This window comes from Sus scrofa, chromosome 4 (assembly GCF_054392235.1).
Source record: "Sus scrofa isolate SSC_HxYL_T2T_F1_AM1 chromosome 4, Sscrofa_HxYL_maternal_Yorkshire_Landrace_v2.0, whole genome shotgun sequence".
NCBI lineage: Eukaryota > Metazoa > Chordata > Mammalia > Artiodactyla > Suidae > Sus > Sus scrofa.
In genome coordinates this window covers 126810161-126830250 of record NC_139386.1, presented here as the reverse complement: position 1 = coordinate 126830250, position 20090 = coordinate 126810161, and the positions used below count along the sequence as shown (strand labels likewise).

The following is a 20090-nucleotide window of genomic DNA, read 5'->3' as shown; positions in this document are numbered from 1 at the left end:
CTGTGGTCTTTGCATGTGTGAGTGCCTTTGATATGATCGTTCTTAATCATAATTCTCTCTTACCTTGACTCTGTGACCTCTCTTCTTTTTTCCTAATTCTTCTCCAACCTTTTAGCTGTTTTTCCCTGTTGCACTTTAATTCTAGCTGCTCGCCAGGATTATGCCCTAAATTTTCATCTCCTCTCACTGTCTCCCTATGTAATTATTTCTATTTGATAACTAGGTCCTGTCAAATAAGCCTGTATATCTTTCTCTCTCTCTCTGTCTCTCTTTTTTTTTTTTTTTTTTTTTTTTTTTTTGGTCTTTTTAGAGCCATACACATGACATACAGAAGTTCCCAGGCTAGGGGTTGAGTCAGAGCTGCAGCTGCCAGCCCATTCCACAGCCACAGCAACGCGGGATTGGAGCCATGTCTGTGACCTACACCATATCTCCCAGCAACACTGGGTCCTTAAACCACTGAGCGAGGCCAGGGATCAAACCCATGTCCTCATGGATAATAGTCAGGTTCCTTACTGCTGAGCCATGACGGAAACTTCCTAATATCTTTCTCATCTGTGTTTTCCCTTCTCTTCCTGCTGCTACTGCCTTAACTCAGGAAATCACCCTCTCTCACCTGGACCACTCCAGGCATCTGATTTATCGCTAGTTCCACATCCCTCAAATGCATTATCTGCATGGCAGTCTGAGTGACATTCTTCCTAGGACTGCTTACAGCTTTCCATGGCTCTATCCCACCTATAGGACAGAGTCCAAACTCCTGAGCATTTCATCCAAGGCCCTCCACCTTAGCTCTGGCATCCTTTGCTCCAGCTACATCAATCTGTTGAATCTACTGAATGTGGCCTAATACACTAAGCTGTCTGTTATCCTTGTTCAGTGACTTGGTCACTTGGTCAACAGATTGCCTTCATTAGGCACAGCCTTCCATATGCCCCCTTCACTCTACCCATTTCTCCTCCCATGTGCCCATCTCCTTTGAAGACTCTGCTCAACCATCATCTCCCCCTAGAGGGTACCACCCGCACTGTCATTCTCCTCACCTCACACTTCATTGAGTAGAAGAGGAGCTTTCTGCCACAGAATTGGAACACTCCCATCCTTAATTCCTGTTGTCTCCTTCCCTCTTATAACTGAGCATGTCCTCTTTCAATCAAAGGCCTGTCCCTTGGTCATGCTTGGGAGTTCATTCTTCTCATCGTCTCAGGAACTTCAGTGCTTTTGGTATATCTTCTCTACTGAATATTGCCCATCAGTATATAAACCTAATCTAGTATTACCATACTGAAAAATGTAAAAGTATCCATCCACTTCTCCCTCCAGTTTCATCCCATTCTTCTTTCTTTTTTCACAATAAAACTTCATAAAATAAGTGTGATTGTGTGTACACAGTGCCCTCCCTGCTTCACTTCATATTCACTTTGTAATTTCCTTGAAACTGGCATTTATCCTCACAACCCAGTTGGTCCCTAATGACCTCCATGTTGCAAAGACACATTAGAACATTCAGTAATTTGCCATTCTCCTCTCAAAATTCTGTTCTGGATTACATGGTTACCTGTGTCCCTGGTTTGCCCCATTTCCCTAAGTCTCTGTGTTCCTCCTGCATCTCCTTTGCATCTTCTCTGTGTATCATATCTCTAAGTATTACGTTTCCTCAGTATTTGGATCGGATATTGAGGAAAGAGCCCCCAGGTCTTACATTTCCATAAGTGACATCTCTATTCTCATGACTTAATATAACATTTTCAGTCCAATAATTCCTACATTTGTAGCTCCAGTTCTAACCTTCCTGTGACCTCCTAACTTACATACTTATCTGTGTAACGCCTGCTCGTGGATGCTTCATGATCATCTCACATACACAGAGACCCAGTTTTAGCTCCCTCTGCACCTTGCCCCGTCTTCCCTTTCTTTGACCCCATCATCTTCTACTCAGTTGCTCAGACCCGAAAATTGGGCGACACCCATACTTCCTCTGTTTCCCTTTCTCTACATCTACTTGATCACTAAGTCCAATCATCTCTGTCTCCTAAATGCCTTTCACAGTGACCAACTCTTCTCCATCTTCACTGCCACAGTCTGGTCCAAGCTATCACGATTTCAGACCCAATTACTGCAATACCTCCATGTACACACAACACAGCCATCCCGTCCCCAACTGATTTTGTACATGCCCACAGAAATTGTCTTTCCTGAAACATAAATCCTGGCATGACCCTCTCTGACCTGAAATCTCTCTTTGCCCTTTGTCTTAAGTCCAGGCACATCACTGTGGCTGCCTTGCCGGTCAAGCTCCTGCCCAGCTCCCCAGGCTCATCTTACAGGGCATTCCCTTACCCTCCTTACTCTAGATTCACTGACTCCTGACATTGTCTCTGGTAGGTTAGTTTCTTCCTCATCTCAATCCATCACATGGTGTTTCTTCTGCTCAGAACTTCACTCACTCTAACGTTCTCATAAGGGACTCATATCCTTAGGTGCTGGCTAAATGTCATCTTTGCAGGGACATGTTCCCTGATGACTTTATCTTCCTCAGTCTTCCATCCATTCTTTATCTCTGTGTCCTGATTGTTTCTGTAATTTGTAATTATATATTTATTTACTTATTTTGTTGCTATTTGTTTCTTCCTGTTTCTTTTACTTGACTTGGTAGAGGGTTCTGCCTAATTGACCAAAATATATCTAGTGCCTATCAGAGTACTTGTCACCTAGTAACACTAAGTAATTATTTGGTGACTAGCTTAGTGGTTTTTACAGTTATATGTGTGTGTGTGTGTATATATATATATATATATATATATATATATATATATCCTTTTTTTTTTTTTTTTTTTTGGCCATGCCTGTGGCATGTGGATGTTCCCAGGCCAGGGATCAAACCTGTGCCAGGGCAGTGACCTGAACTGCTGTAGTCACAACACTGAATTCTTAACCGACTGTGCTACAGGAGAACGTCGTGTAAGTGTTTTTTGATTGACTGAAAATAGATGGCCTGAGGTGACATGTGGATCAAAGTGTGAGGAGTGGAAGATAGCACCCCTTTGGGATAAACTTTCATATTCAGCAACTCTTCAAGAAATAGCCACATTCCTAGGACTAGGAAGCCAATAACCACTGTGGTCTCCGTGGGCATGTTATTGTCTCTACTTACTGACCTTTTGCATAAGAACAAAATAGAAAGTTCTTGGAACTATGAATACCTGGAGTTTGACATTTAAAAATTCATCCTCAAAAAAAAAATAAGATCTTATTTATCTTTGATTGTACTAAAAGATTATTTTTTAACATCGTATTTTACTTTGAATATGCTCAGTGTTCTCCAAAGAAACAGAACCAACAGGAGATTATCTATCTACCTATCTATCTACCTATCAAGAGATTTATTATAAAGAATGGGCTCACATGATTACAAAGTGTTAAGATGTCTCAAGATCTGACTTGGCAAGCTAGAGACCCAAAAGAGCTGATGTGTAGTTTTAGTCCAAGTCCAAAGGCCTGATCACTTGAGAGCTGATGGTGTAAATCCCAGGACAAAAGCTAGCAGGCTTGAGACCTAAGAAGAGCCAATGTTTCAGTTTGAGCCAAAGGTAGGAAAAGACTGATGTCCCAGCTCAATCACTTAAGCCAAAGGAATTCCATTCAGGAAGGTCAGCTCTTTTGGTCTATTGTAGCCTTCAACTGATTGGATAAGGCCCACCAATTCACATTTGGGGAGACAATCTGCTTTGCTCATTTTATCTACTTAAATGTTAATTCCATCCAGAACACTCTCACGGACACACCCAAAATGATGTGTGGACCCTGTGTCCAGTCAGGTTGGCACACAAAATTAACCATCACAAATACATAGCATGTTGGCAATGGATTTATGAGGTTTAAAATTGAAAGTTTATATTGTGTTTATCAAGAGGGTTTTAGAGTTTTCCTTGTGTAAGCTATCTCCATTTCTAGGAAAGTTTTCCAAAGATATTTTATGTCTCTTGCTGTTGTTAATGAAGCTTTAATGTTTTAAAGTATTTTCGATTTGATTATCTCTTTATATGAAAACCATAAAAATGAAAGTAGATAGAAATGTTTAATCCACATTAAATAATAAATTCTTTTATATTTATATATATGTATTTTGTAGTCTTCAGTTGATTGTCTTGCAGATGAGGCTAAACACTTATATATCAATAAAGACAGATTATCTCTTTATAATTTTTGTCTTCAATCGCTATTTAAAAATGTTTATTAGTAAATACTTCCTCATATAATGTTAAATAATATAGGTACTAGAGGAAATGGGTAAGAGGCATATCATGTTCCTGACTTTGATGGAAGTGGTTCTATGGTCTCATCGTTAACAATAACGCTGGAATATAATCTTGTCAGATATGAGTTTCAGCAAGAATAGAATGATTATGCTGCGGTAATGAACGATTTACAATTCCCAGTTATATAAACAAATTTTTTTCTACCTTGTTGACTACTGTTGTTTGGGTTCTCTCTGTCCTTGCTTATGTTCATTCCACTTGATATGTCAGATCAAAAGTGGTAATTTGAAGCCTCCCACAACTTGTGTCTATTTCTCCAAAAATTTCTGCAAACTCATGCTTTATTAGAGGCGCTGCTGTCGTTTTGCATATATCATTAAAATTTCATTGCCCCTTTTCACATAAATTTCCTTCACTATTTTGTTATGCTTATTAGCCAAAAATAAACTTTGATGCTGACCTAAGATAAGAAGCCCTACAGAATGAGTGGAAGCGTCATTGTTGGTCATTCGGAGTCAGTTTTCCTGATGCCCTTTCAACATTAAAATTGATGGAAATTCTCCCATTTCAGGAAAATTTTCTTTAATTATATGTAATTTTTTCTGTTTTATTGTTTTGGTTTACTTTGGGGGGAAATTTAGTAATGCACAAATTGAATCTCCTTTGTCTTCTATAGTTATTTTTTTCTCTATTTTTTTTTTTAAATTCCTTATTTGTTTCACTTTACTTTTCCTGTTTCTATCTTGTCTTTTCCTCTCTGTGGTGTCTACTCCCCCAAGTGCTAATCATTAATCTTCATTTCTGAAATAATTTGATTTTACCCATTTCTTTCCTGAGTTCTGCCAGTAGCTGGTTTACCTTCTATCTTTTACGCCTTTGGTCTAAGCAACATAATTTGGTGTGTGGTGTTTTAGAACAGTTTTCGCTTCAGTGTTATTTTAATGTAACTTTTAATCTGCTCTCTAGATATTTTTTCCTGTTGAAATTTCTTCACTTGTAGAATCATTTTGCTAATTTTTAAAAGCATTTTTTTTCTTACAGTGCTGCTGTATGTGTGCTGTCCTTATCCTCTGTCCGATATTCGTATTGGATGAGTTGGTTTTTTCGAATTTGTTAATAGCCAGAGTTACTTGGAGAAAGGAGTAGGCACAGTGTATCCTTCAAGACTTTATAGGTCAGACACCTTTTGATGCTACAGAGATAGATATCTTCCTTAAAGTCTGCCGTCTTTTCTTCTAGAACTTAATTTGACTCTGGAGGATTTATTCAGCTCATTCTATATTTGCCTGGTTCCCACACCAGCTGATGCCCCACCCTACACCCACAAGGGTGCACGCTTTGCCTTCCTTGATCGTCCACTCTTTTTAGAAGGCACTTTTGTTGAGTTACTGATTTACTTCTCCTTTATTAGGTTTTGTGGTAGATTCCAAGATCTACCCTTGGGCTCCACCAGGCACTTTCCTCACCTCTCAGGCTGCCTCTGGCACCATTCAGTTCTTGTAAGAGCTCATCCTGGCTCCCAGCTGTTCCTGCTCAGGGTGGAGTTCTTGCCCTTCAGCAGTGTGTGCTTTCTGCATATTTCAGAGATCTGCATCCCTTCAGCCCCTCCGCCTGCCGACACCTTCTCGCCATTCTTTCTCAGTCTTCTGCAGAGCAGCCTGCAAGTTCCATTTGTCTCAGTTATTTGGAAGATTATAAATTCTTTTCTGTTTCCTAGTTTCAGTGAAAATAGAATTTGTGGCTATTTTTGTACATTCTCTTGTTCACTGTTTGTTTTCCAAGAGGAAACATGGAAATACTCAGAATGAAACTACTGCTGCTTTTCCTGCAAGAAATCCCACTAAACGCGGTCTTTGTTGACATCAGACTTGTTCCCCGGCATTTGCAGTTCTAGGAGCAAAATTACATATGTAGGCCATCTTACCATATGCCAAAACTTTGAGGATTTTAAATCAAGCCAACACAACCATTACGTGAGACGTGTTCTAGTCTCCTTCCTTAACGGATACATCTTCACAATCTCGGAGAAGGTCAGGTTCAAATACATTATTTTCAGACTCTGTCGAGGTCCCCTCCAGTTCTCCTCCTATTACACACCCCATTCCCTTAGCACCTTAAACTGCATCTCACAGTACGAAGGGCCCCAGGAGCACCCAGGTGGACATCTCAGCCTACCTGTCCAAGCCCCCTTGACATCATCCACAATCAGCTGGACCTGGGCTCCCCTGTAGACCTGCAAGTGTACCCAGCCCATTCTTGGGCTGCCCGGGGAAGAGGTGAAGCCCTTGGCAGTGAACCTCTGAGCAGAGTGTTCTGGGCCCTGGTTCTCCAAGCACATTGAACAAGTGATCTGGGGGTACGTTCCCTGGGTCCTTACTCCATGGAGGGGAGCACTGGCCACATGAGCCCAGGCAAGGGCTGTTAGAAGCATGGGCACCATATAGTTCACCAATGCTCTCTGAATTTATACCATTCTCATGTATTGAGTTTATCATAAAAGTTCGCTAAATTTTTAAAAGGAGGGTTATAAATAAATCAATGGTTTTGGTTTCTCTTTTAAAGAATATTTTGTAGCTTTTGCTATGGGAAATGTAAAATCCAAGTAAGTGAAAAGTAGGATTACTGATCATTTTAATTTTTTTCTTTGTCCTTTTCTATAGACTCTGGATTTTCTAATTTAAATATATGCTGTTTTCATAATTTGATGAGAAACATTAAAAATGAAAAAATCTTCAACAATAAATGGTGAGCCTAATACTGATATTTATAGCCAAAAAAAATGCATTTTCATTTTCATCTTTTTCTAGTAAGCCAAGGCATATTTTCCAAGTGCTTTCCTCCCAACACACACACACACTCACACACACGTTCCAGGTGCTAAGAAATGAGTGTCATTCAAAACTTTCTTAGCGAGACAGCTGATCTGGCTGATTTGGATCTTTGGATGAGCTGTAAGATAGAAGATGTGCTTGGGTGGCACCTGCGACTCTGGCCCTTGTGCGGTGGCCTCTCTGGTGTTAGGGCCCATGGTCCCCATGGAGGGCACCCTCAGAGAGCTGGCTGCTCTGCCCACCAGCCTGCCCCACCCTTGAGCCTACCTACCTGACCATTTCTGTTTGCGTGGATCTAACTTGCTGCAGTGAGCTTCCACAGGGAAGCGTGAGTTAGAAGCTGCCGATGTCAAAGGAGCACGAGGTCTAGAATTTTCCAGAATCAGTTCCAAACAGTGGCATTTCCCAGTATCTGATTTATGTCCTTGCTCCCTTTGATTCCCAGGTTTTTCATTTGGGAAAGCTCTTAGGACTTTCCCTCAGAACGTATCCTCTCTTACCAGGGCACTCCTAACTGGACAAAACCCATCGTATTAATTAACTTTTATTTTGTGAATTCCCAGTATTTGTACAGAGTACAGACAAGACTGGATTTCTCCTGTCTGTGATGTCAAATCTGTGACTAGAGTAATATTTCAGTTTTGTGTGTGTGCGTTGCGGGGAGGTTGGAACTGGCGGTAGGAAACAATTGAGTAAGTTCACTCTTTCCCAAAGTCCCTAATTTACCCTTCATCTGTAGGATTCTTCATCTGTAGGATTCCTTTTTTTTCAATCAGGCCTCTCTGGAGGCTCACATAGAAAAAGTCCTACATAAGAATATGTGGGGTTTTCAAGAATTCTTGTAGGCCCCGAATAAATGGAATTCTAATGAAGAGGTCTTTTCTCCCTTTTGAGATGTGCAGCTCCATTTTTGACACTAGAACTTTAGGATCTGAAGCTTAACTTCACCAGTAGTAAAACAACACCATCACCTTCACGACCAGATGGTTTTTATTCATCCCACAGGTGTGTCTTCTCTTCTCCTAGGTGCTCCGCAAAGCACGTTGAACGTTGATTCTGCATGTTAGTGATTTTTTTTGTATGTATTCTCTTGCTTTCTCTTCCTAAGAACAGTTCTTTTACAAAAATAGATCTCGCTTTTACGTTTTTATTGTTTTTTTTTTCCTTTTAATTTTATGTAGTTTTTAAATGTATATTCCATAAAAATTAGGAAGACTCTTGGAGAGGAAAAACCATCAAGAGGAAAAGAACCGTGTGTAATCCCCTATCCAAGATAATCATTGTTACTGCCCTCATTTTCATGCACAATGAAAAATGGAGGGTTTTTTTTTTTGGTTTTTTTTTTTCTCCTCTCCAAATCCACGGCTACACATAATGGAAGCCTCTCCAAGGATAACCCTATTCATGAGCAATTATTCTAAAGTGTTTCGTTTCTAAATATAGAATCCAGAATCTGAGAATTTACTAAATGTGAGGATGACATCATACAAACAGAGACCCAAACCTCTCATCCCGCATTCGGGAACGTGCTCATCCCTGTGTTTGAAGATGTGTGGCTCTTATCTTTTTATACCATGTTTTGCCTGAATTTTATTTCTCCTTTCTACATGATCCAGCCAGCCATACTGCCTGTGTAAATACAACTCAGGCTTTCTTCTTTTTGATACTCGGAAATCCATCTTCAACGTTTTTGATCAGTGTGCAGTGCATTAAATACTACAGCAGATGGTGCTTTTTGATGATGTGTTTCTACATGAAGCAACATTTTGTCCTGTATGCTGCATTATCAAAAAATCAAACATGTAATTATGCAAATATGTATGCCTTTATAATAATCAAGTTTTATTGTAAATGGTTGATGCACATCAATTTGATCCTGTAGTGCTGTTTTAAGTGCGGTTTAAGTGGCTTTTCAGTGTACCCAGAGGCAACACAAATGCATCTCTGGAATATTAATAAAATCCTGAATCTTTGAGACCCCAACTGGAATCTCATTGCTTGTACTGATTGAAACAAGATGCTAATCCTTTCCTTTAAAAAAATTCCCTTTGTTATTTAAAACACTGATATTAGTATGATATGAAGGGCCATTTTATTTTAAATTGTATTTTAATGTAGTTGTTAAAATAATGCCTAATCATACTATATTCAGTCTTCACAATGTAAATTTGATGAGACATGAATCCAATCATTTTGCAACAATGAATGCAGTCATGTATTTTAACCAGTCCGGTTTTTCTAATTCCATAAATTTCTATTGCCAGTGGCTGTTTACCGGTTTCACTTTTGGATGCATTAGCTGTCCTTTGTGGGGATGTGCATTGTGAATATTCATTGCAGAAACAATTGACTTCTTTAAAAAAAAAAAAAAAAGGAAGGGGGATTCTTTAAGTTGAATTCCTATGAGCATTTTCAAGCAGGATTATAACAGAGACAGTGAAATTTATTACTGAACAGAATCTGGGTTTTATACATTGGATTGTTTCATTGGTAATAATAGTGCCTGCTTGTCTCTCCCCCAAAACAAACACTCTCACACATTCTGTTGTGGTTAAACTAAGCAGATGGACTGTGGGTACTGATAATCTATGATTATAAATTATTTTTGCTTGTTTCTTCCTCTTGAAGAGAAATAAAAGGATGAGAAAAGCAGAATACAAAAGGAAGAGCGATGTAGCTTTAAAGGGAAGAAAATAACCACATCATTTCCTTTTTTCTATTTCCAGTTCTTCTGCTCTTTATATTTACTTTGTTTATTGGGTTTACTGTAATTATGGGTTGTGTTTTCAATGGCCGCCACTCCCTCGGAAGATGAAATATGCACTTTTTCCCTTTGGTCTCCTGCCTGCTTCCCCTGACTATCCTTCATCTTACGATAGAGCATTTCTTTCTTCCAAATACATGGATTCATTTGATGTTTTCTTTCATTTTCACCTATTGTTCATACACTTCCATTAAATCTCAGGCTATCTTTATTTGCCTTGTGCTCAACTTTCTGATTCAAAGTCCCTAATGCATCACTGTCCGGATTCAGTGATTCCTCCTTATTCTAGTTTCTTTGGGGGTTACCTTTTCACTGTCCTATTTGCTGTGGGCACGTATATGTCAAAATTTCACATTTCGTCTCTTTCAAATTCTTGTATCTGCATTGATCCATTTTTCTGACTCATCAAGATCAAGATCTACATATACAGAGATAAATAGATTTTTTTTTTTTTTTCTGACAAGGGTAGAAGATACCCCACACTGGAGTTCTATTATGGCTTCGAATTTGTCTATAACCACATGTTGAAACAAACCTCAAGGATTCATTGCTGAATATTTTAAAATAGTTTTAATGTACTTCCACTTTCTGAGATTGTTTAAGAGTTTAAATCTTCCCTATAATTACTCTCATAGATATTAATTATCCATGCCCATTTTGCTTCCTCCAGGCCACATTAGTTTAATTCTTGATGGCTGAAACTCCGCTGTTTGGCTAAGTCATTAAAAATGCTATGGATTTTGTTACTTGTTACTGTGGAAGGATTTTTCAATATAAAAATGGCACCGTCCAAGGACTATTTAAATTACACACACAGACACGCAGATATTTAGGCTCATAGAGTTGTTAAGTAACGTTAGTAGCCGTTTGTCAAGGTCAAGGCAGGCTCTGGGTGATTTTCAAATTCCAATCTGTGCGGTTTCCTTCTCTCTTCATAATCAGAGCCCTAGTGACGGCTTCAGAAGCCAAGAGGAACTGAGCCTGCATTTATGTTAGTGTGCCCATTACATCTGGGATTTTACTAATTACCGTGGTGTGAGTGGGGTTAAGGCTGATCCAAGGATCCTGCAAAACCCATATCCTTAGAACCGTGTACGAATAAAAAAAAGAAAGTGATTTCTTTCAGATCTTATCAGCTTATAGATAACTATTATATAAACATGAGAGCAAGGTCCAGTTTGTTTTTGTTTTCTCCAGTGGTCACTTTTGGTTTTGTAAAGTTGGATTCATCTATAATCTGAAGTGCATGTTGACGTAATAAAAGTCAACCGTATCTCTGGTCTTTGGACTGGTTTTTACACAGGCAAATATAAAGCAATACATGTTTTTCAGTTTTTGAATTTAACTTTCGATGACATGACATTTCAAGCTCAGTTTAGAGATAAAAACACGACAGTACTATACACAACTATAGCATTGATTTTAATAGAGTAACAAGAAATGTAGTCACATATTCTGCTTAAGTTTCTCCAGCAGAAATTGCTTCTGCATCAGAGCCTATTACAAATGCAATTCACCAAGGTCTTATGGGTGACAAAGCTTTAATTAGCATCGCATTGTTTTCTAATGTGATTTTGCACTTGTAAAAACAGGATTAGGAATCAAAATATACTTTTATAAATGCCAATTTTAATTGCATCACTGATGGTGTGCAGGTCTTTAAGTGCCCCACACAGCTCCTCACGTAATACCTCTCTATCTGAAGGATGAAGTGTGAAACATAAAGATGGCTAATATTGCCTAATAAAACACCTTTAAATCAGACGAGGAAATACAGTCATTTATGGTATACAACCCTTCATCCAGCATCAGCACCTTCAGAAGTCCATGCCCCCACAGCAGTCAGTGCCCGGAAAATAGGCAGTGCCTCTAATTGTCTGCTGTTTTATCCCATAGCAGGGAAATTAGAAGGCCCTGCGCAGTGGGTGTGCCTCCTTGAGCCTAAAGCCGAAGGCCCGCTGGCTTCTTTCGAGGTCCTTTGCTGGAGGACACCTGCATTGTTGGCACCTGTATTGCACTTAACTTTCTTGGCACCTGTATTGCACTGTTGTCTGTCTTGTTGTTATGTGCGATCCATTTAAGGAAAGGGCCCTCTCCCTTTGCCTCAAGAAGTTTTTTCTAGAAGAGCCTGAGGAGCAGGTTGGATCCTTGAATGAAAGATTTGCTTTAAAAGTCACACCATTTCCTCATTTTATGATGTCTCTGTTCTGAGCTCTTTATAGACTTATGCTCACCCTCTGCACCTCTTTCATAGGTAAGCAGCAACTTTCCTCACCTTTTAAATAGAAGGGGATCCAAAGACACAGTGAGGTTCAACAGTTCGTCAAAGGCTCGCCAACTTTGTAGTTGGAGAACTATACCAAAGCATGTATTTCTAGTTCCCACCTTGCAGCTATAACTACTAGACCTGAGAAAGATAAAAACTGGACCCCAGATGATGAGTTCTTGGTTTTTTAAAAACAAAAAACAAAAACCTTTTGTTTCATTTTGGTGGATGAAATGAGTGCTTTTAAGCTTTGGTTATTTCGTCAGCACTGCAATGATCTTAGTTGAAAGGGACAGTTTTAATTTTGAAATGTTGCCTCTGTGCTACAATTGAAACGATTATGTGGAAAACCGATTCTTATTCTCTAGCATCTCTACATAGTCACAGCTATTTCCATAAAATATGTTTGTGTCCATTTAGCTGTTTGGTTAAATCAGTAGGAAGAGAAGACACTTTCTATTCTAACATAAATGTAATTATGTTATTCGTGGTTTGCGTTTTAAAATGAAAAGTTCTATTTTTACAGGTTTTCTTTTCACTAACTTTGTATCTACGAAATTTTCAAACCAACAGAATGCAAGAAGAGTACAACGGGCTCGATTGTTTTTAAATCTTGATTTTCTAAGAGGAAAAAAAAAATCCTACGGCCAGATCAATGTAAATTTTTAAGTTTTTTTCATTTCTCTTTAATTGCTTCTTAATTTCCTATTGATCCACTAACTAAGGGATTATTGTTTGATTCGGTGGGTGAGCTGGCAAGATTGTCTGGGTGAAATTAAATCAGTTGACCTAGCCTCTTTTGCTGGAAATTGGGTTTTGCCATTGTAATAGCTCTGTGCACTCAATAAGGCAAAAGGGGAAAGGACAGCCCAGCCAGGAAGCTCTCTAACATGCCTCCTATTTTAATTTATTGCTTTTGCTGTACATATTAGGCAGAAGACTTGCAGGAGAAACTCCCAGGTGTTAATAGCCTTGGGCTATTCCCAAAGCCCGATTGTGGCTCAATTGTCATGAGCTTTCATTTCTTTTATTTTATTCTTAGATTATGATATGGAGATAACTAAATAGAAGGGTCAGTCATTCACCTGCTCCATTTACCCAGTGCAACTTTCACCTGTATCCTGAGTATTAATTTTTGATTTGGTCTCAGCTCTGTCCTTCCTGCTCCTCTTTCTTTCCTTAACTATATGTATATAGTCTGTGAATATATATATCTGTATATCTCTCTCTATATATAGACTATATATATATATATATATATATCACTTTGTTGTACAGCAGATACTAATACAAATTTGTAAATCAATTCTACTTCAATCAAATAATTTTTTTTAAATTGGTAAGTACTAAGGAGTGTCTAGATTCTCTTTGTATATGTGCGTGTACAAGGATCAGCCTCCAACCTGATCTCAGAGTATAAGCAGGTCTTTACTGCTACTTGGAATCAGGTGGGAACATCTGCAGAGCAGAGAGGGGAATGAGGAGGCAGGAGCCTAGCAGGTTCTGACAGAGCCACAAAGAGTGCTTCACAAATGCTGGATCATTAGCTTATGTTTGTTCCAAAGGGCACTAATGCAGTTCCTCTGCCCCTGGAGCTAGCTCCAGCTATGACAAGTAGATGATTTTTGAGTTAAACTCTACTAGCATATATGTCCCTAAAGTCTACCAATCTAAAGGTGCTTTTTTTGTTGTTGTTTGGTTGTTTTTGTTTTGTTTTGTTTTCGTTTGTTTTCCCCCTGCTAGCCAGGTTTTCAGATGTTGTATCCTAAGGACCACTGACCGATTATTTCCGGTCACAGGAATAGAAATATTATGTGCATCTTCTTTCAAACGGTTACCCCAGATTTTGTTAGTTGCTAAATTTCTCTTCTCAGCTCTCTGCTGAATTTTACGGAAGACTGTAAGTCTATTCTGGTACCATAAAGAATGTAAAGCCTTTTAATGACCTCTATGAGCTATGCGTCTTATTGGACACTATGCCTTCCGTTCAAATATTCTGGGTGGCCTTCCTGATAGCTGGACAGTGATACTTCAGACATCTTACACATGTTGCCTGCCCTGGAGATCTTTCAATGCAAGATTCTAAGACCTCTGACTCTGATGTAAAGGCAAGTTCTAGAACCCATTTTTGCCTCCGTTTCTCACTCACTGAGATGAACCGGTAGATGTAAGAATGTTAGCTTGGTTGCTAAGAGACCTCAGTTCTAATTCTTCCTCTGCTGCCAGCTTTGGTCTTGAATGTGCTGCCCCTTGTGTAACTCCTCTGGCCTCAGTGCTCTCATCTGCAACAGAGGCGAGGCAATCTGTATGGACAAAGGTTCCAGGTAGTCAACTGTATGTTTGCAAAATCTTGGCTTTTTCCCTAAAGGGAAAAATTTTAAGGGCTGTAAATTGTACACAAACATACAGACTCATGAGGACAAATTCAAGCGCAAATGGAATGTCTACACAGGCATTTGCTGTGTCTTTGTCATGTTCTTGGCAGTTTTGATATTGAGTAGGGAATTTTTCTCATGCAGTTTAGTGGTCTCCTGACGGCTGGATTACTCCTTGTAAGGGAACCTTCACCTATGCCTACTTAATCCTTGACTGTTCGAGGTTATGCTTAATAGGACTTCATTTTTATTCTCATAACTTGATGATCATAATATTGATCCAAGTTAACATTTCTGAGCACTTAATATATGTCAAGCAGCTTCTAAGTGCTTTAAATCTATTTATTCATCTAATCCTGTTCATGTAAGTGCTATTATTATCTGCATCTTCAGACCGGGACACACAGCACGTAGAGCTTAGAAACAGGGCCTGAGGTTACTTGAGACGAGGTCAGGGATCTTCAGCTGGAAACCAGGCAATGCAGGTCCAGCATCAGTCTGTGCTCTTCCGTGGTGGTGAGACTTGATGGCCTCTTACTGTTGAGGGTGCCTGAAGAGAAAGCATAACTTTGGGGACCGTGTTCAGATGAGGTGTAACTTTTCACACAGGCTCTCTTATTATTGTAGAGGAGCCATTACCGCTGCAAAACAGCCGGTTCAGTTTTCATCCTTTCCCACGTGTTACCAGCCAGCAGCGATGGAATAAAGCGGCGCTGCTCTGAGGCGGCCACCGCATTTGGAATTCAAGGGACCGAACAATAACAATCAACAGGGACTCAGACCATCTCCACATCAAAGAGGGGAAGTTAGTCACAAGTGACAATCCAGTGTTAAATAATTAAATTGTTTTAGCGGTTAACTGTAAGTGAATGTTGCTTTTAATTGCACTTTAATAATGCCATGCCCTTTATAACCAAAATTAATGTTTTCTGTCGCTCTGTTTTTGAAGTATGTGTCAGTTTAATTAAACTATTAATGGTAGATGGATTTTAAGTACTTTATGTTTTTCATTCAATTGTGTCTGTTCCGTAAGCATAAGCAGGAAAATGGAGCTGGTAAGGAGCAAGCCCACGTTCTGTCTGATGCATCACGCATCTTCGGGTGAGACGGTGCAGACAGCCATCTGTTTTGGGGGGTTGCTCTGAGGTCGATGAATCCGCTTCCAAGCTATAAAATTCCTCGAGCTCATTTAAAAATAAAGGTGACTGCTCCCTCGAAAAACACAGATGGAGTGAAAGGGTTTGTGGAGTTTGCGAGACAGACAATGAACATGCTGGCCTGAAGAACTGTGGTGGTGATGGTTTCGGCTCACTTGGGACCACGGGCACCTTTCTGCCATGGAACTCGGACAGTTCAGGGAAGAGAGAGCCCCGAGAGGGGTTGGCGTCCTTCCTCTTCCCTTTCCAGATTGCCTAATTATAAGCCGAGGCTCCGGCAAAACACATGAAACCAGCCTAACACACAGCAGCTATTTGTTTTTATTGCCAGGAATGACAATTGATAAAGTAAACACTGCACACACCCCAAGCATCTCCTGGATTCAATTCAAGAGAATCGATTGAGTCTGGCTTAAAGAGCAGGAAGAACGAGAGCAGGGTAATTTCTTGTCTCTTCAGCCCCTTGATGACATATGCAAATAGGAAAGGGGCCCTAATTGGCAAACGCTTAAAGAAGCAGGACAGCGTCTAAATTACACTTCTCTTGTAAAAGGAATGGCGGGGCTACATCTGCTGCTTACAGTCTAAGATGTAACATGTTATAATAGAGACGAGTGTGTCCTTCCTTTGTGTGGCAGATCAATCAATAGCTTTTCATGTGATCTTGTTCACTATTATGTTAGTAATGAAACCCTCGTGTGATGTGACAACTGTGGAATAACATTTGGTCACAAAGCTGGTGTTAACAAGCACAACTGGCACTCTGGTAATTAGACTGATTTCTGGTCTCTTCTTTCACAAATTGTCGATAAGTGCAGTAAACAGGCCGTTGATTCCTTTCTGAACAGCTATATTAAGTTTCATATTCTTAGAAATTCATCTATTAGGTTTGTTTGTAGGGTTGAAGCCACCGAAGAGAAAGATTATGTGACAATCTTTCTTTCTTGGCCAGCCTGCACATATGTAAACATATATATCTATGTGTCTGTCTGTTATCTATCTATTGATCAATCAATCGATCGATCAATCGATCTATTTATCTTTACTACCCAATTTTATCAGAAGAATTTAATGTATATATTAACATTTTAAATTTAATTAAATGGGAGTTCTCATCGTGGCTCAGTGGAAATGAATCTGATTAGTATCCGTGAGGACGCAGGTTTGCTCCCCGGCCTCGCTCAGTGGGTTAAGGATCCAGCATTGCCATGAGCTATGGTGTAGGTCACAGACTCAGCTTGGATCTGGCATTGCTGTGGCCGGGGTGTAGGCCAGCGGCTACAGCTCTGGTTGGACCCCTAGCCTGGGAACATCCATATGCCATGGCTGTGGCCCTAAAACAAAAGAAAGGAAAAAATGAAATAAAAATAAATTTTAATTAAGCTGCAATTGGCCAAGAACAAGAGCCAGACAGACAGGGCCCTCATTCAGATCCTTGAGTTTAAGACTTATTAAAAGAAGCATAAAATTAGAGATGTACACTAAATAAAACACCTGAAAACTAGCCATCCTTTACGTTTTTGTACAAGAAGAGCTCTCTTTGGAACTCTAATGAATTTACAAGCTTTGCCCAGGGAAGAAGCTTAACTATATGAGTCTAATACCTTCCTTATTATCCATTCTGACATTATTTTTGTCCTTGATTTTTTTCCCTTCCACATGGATTTTCTGCAGAGAGGCAAGAGAAGCTCTTAAATATTAGTCAAATTGAAAATCTGATCCACCAATAGGCATTCAATGGGCTTTTCTCTGGAAAATGTTTCCATTGTTATCAAAAGATGCTAATTCCACTTGAATGTGAACCGTACTGAGTGCTGGGTCCAGATGGAACCCCTGCTTTATGGGCGTTCTGATCTGAGAAAGCCTAACATGTCTTCAGCCAGCCAAACGGCCACTTTGTTTAAGTAAATCACCATTTGGAAACCAAAATAAAAACCGGATAGACTCGGGTTCTTTCTGACGAGTCTGTTTTAAGCCCTTCTGTGTGTCCGTCCATCCCTGTCCCAGACGTTTGTTTGCTGCTTGGTGCGCAGATGCTCAGGGGCAACGATGTACTTTGTCACATCAAGTTTTGTTTGGGTTTGTTTTTTTTTCCTGGAGTCGGAATTTCATTCTCTGATGAGTTTTTAGATATCGTTTTTGTTTTTCAGTTCTTGTGGATATTGAAATGTTTCCATGTAGAATGTCATCTCTACCCACAAAGATTTATGCTATACCTTTTCCTGGTTGCCCACTGTTAAGGCAGTGGTACAGGGGTTGGGGTGCCATCTCTGGTTATCAAGATGACAGGTGAAGAAGCGCTCATGAGAGTCAAACCCAAGCCCACAGCATCATGAACATGTCTCTCTGACCAACTACTCACAGGCTTATTAGCCCAAGAGGGATTCCCCATAGTTTTATGCAAAGCACTCGAGCAAACTTTTACTGAGTAGTTAACAATCTGACAGTGAGGATACAGAGATGACAAGATACAGCCCCCGGAATCCTTCCACAATGTATATATGTATATCAGATCATCACACTGTGCACTTTAAATATCAGACAGTTTTGTCAACTACACCTTGATAGAAGAGATTTTCACATATTAAGGTATGAGGAAGTCAATCGGGCTTATCCATGATTCAACTTAAACTTTAGGAGAACTGAAACAGCCTGTCTGTGGCCTGTTAAAGATGCATTGCCCATCTGCTTTAACTATTAAAGAAAAGAATGCATTTAAAAATCAAAACGGAGCAACTGTGGTCCAGACATGAACTTGGAGCTAGTGGGTATTGTGGATGTGACTTCAGATACATTCCTGCATCACCGAGAACTTGGATTTTCTGAACTCTATCAGACTCAAGGATACTACCAGCCTTCTCAAAACAGTATCTGCTGGCAGCTGGCAGCTGCAACCTTAAGGTTTCAAGGTCTCTCCTTGTAACTCTGCCACATTTCAGACTCCAACCAGTTTTTTAAACATGTATTTTATTGAAGTATAGTTGATTCACAATGTTGTGTTAATTTCTACTGTAGGCAAAGTGAATCAATTATACATATATATATTTTTTTATATTTGTTCCCGTTATGACTTATTACAGGATGTCGAATGGAGTTGCCTGTGCCACACAGTAGGCCCTTATTGTTTATCCATTCTATATATAATAGTTTGCATCTGCTAGTTCCAAATCCCTAATCCATCCCTCCCCAGTTCTCTCTCCCCCTTGGCAACCACAACTTTGTTCTCTCTGTGAGTCTGTTTCTGTTTCATAGAGAAGTTCATTTGTGTTTGATCCCAACCGATTTTTGCTTCCCTTACCCCCAGCAAATTCTTGAGAAACAATTTGTGGAATTCTGTGGTTTTCACTTTTATAAACTTCCTCCATTCTGTAATCTGGCTCTCAGCACAATCCAGGTGCTTCTTGAATCTGTGTCTCCTGGCTGATAGTCCTCAGTCTGGCTCAAATAAAACTCTCTTCTATTCCTGTTGTAGATTGGCATGTTGACCATCTCTGTTGACAATCTCAATGATGCTGAAACAAAAAAGACAGAGCCCCTGTCCTCACTATGTTCACACTCATAATGAAAGCTTTTCTGTAAGTCATCCTGAGGGGTTTGTCTCCGTTCAGAAAGCACTGAGGAGACACTGGAAAAATTAAACCAGGAGAAATAAATGAATTTGAAAGACAGTGGAGTGGGGAATTCACAGTATCTGGCACACGGTTAATACATTAACTAGACAGACATTTAAAATCCTTTTATGCTTCCCATGTCTCTTTAAGCAGTGGGGGTAAAACTGAGAAATAACACAGTGCTAACCTCAAAGGCACATAAAGACCATGTTACAGTGCAACAGAGGCCCTGAGGGACGAGGGTCCAAATAATTATAGAGGTTGCACTTACTGCTTATCCCTTGAAGGCTACTGTCCTGGACTACCCAGAATCCATATCCAGTATTTTCGCCATAGGCATCTCTCCGTAGGTATCTTTGCCATAAGCATTTCTGCCACATCACTAATTGGCTGTAAGGCAATTTTGCCATAAAAAATAAAACTGCTGGATGACAGTTTGGTCTCAACTGGTTGATGGTTTGGTTTTATGTCTCCATTGAAACAATACTCCCACTTTATATTACGTAAATCTTAGCCCTCGTAATGGTCCATACAGCAATGAGTAGATATGCTGTTCTCAAAATAGTGGCTGATGACAACTAAGTACACAGACTTGATCAAAAATGCGGTGATAAAGCTCACGAGGAGCATGAACTAAGAGAAGGTAAAGCCAGACTGTGTATTGTACTGAAAAGAGATACCATAGTTTGCAAATCCATCAGTGATTTGAAGGTGCAGAGTTGAACTCCCATGTCCCATAGAACTTTGTAACATCTATCAATGAGCTTGTGACAGTATGCCAAGAACCAAAAATAGTGTAGAGACTTTCACACAACACACAGCTTACA

At 39.7% G+C, this 20090-nt stretch overlaps 1 long non-coding RNA gene across 2 annotated transcripts in view; it reads left to right on the top strand.

The window, feature by feature from the left end:
- The window catches only part of LOC110260376 (uncharacterized), an 878819-nt gene that overhangs the window by 591869 nt on the left and 266860 nt on the right, over window positions 1-20090 (top strand). The gene's annotated exons all lie outside the window — the stretch shown is intronic.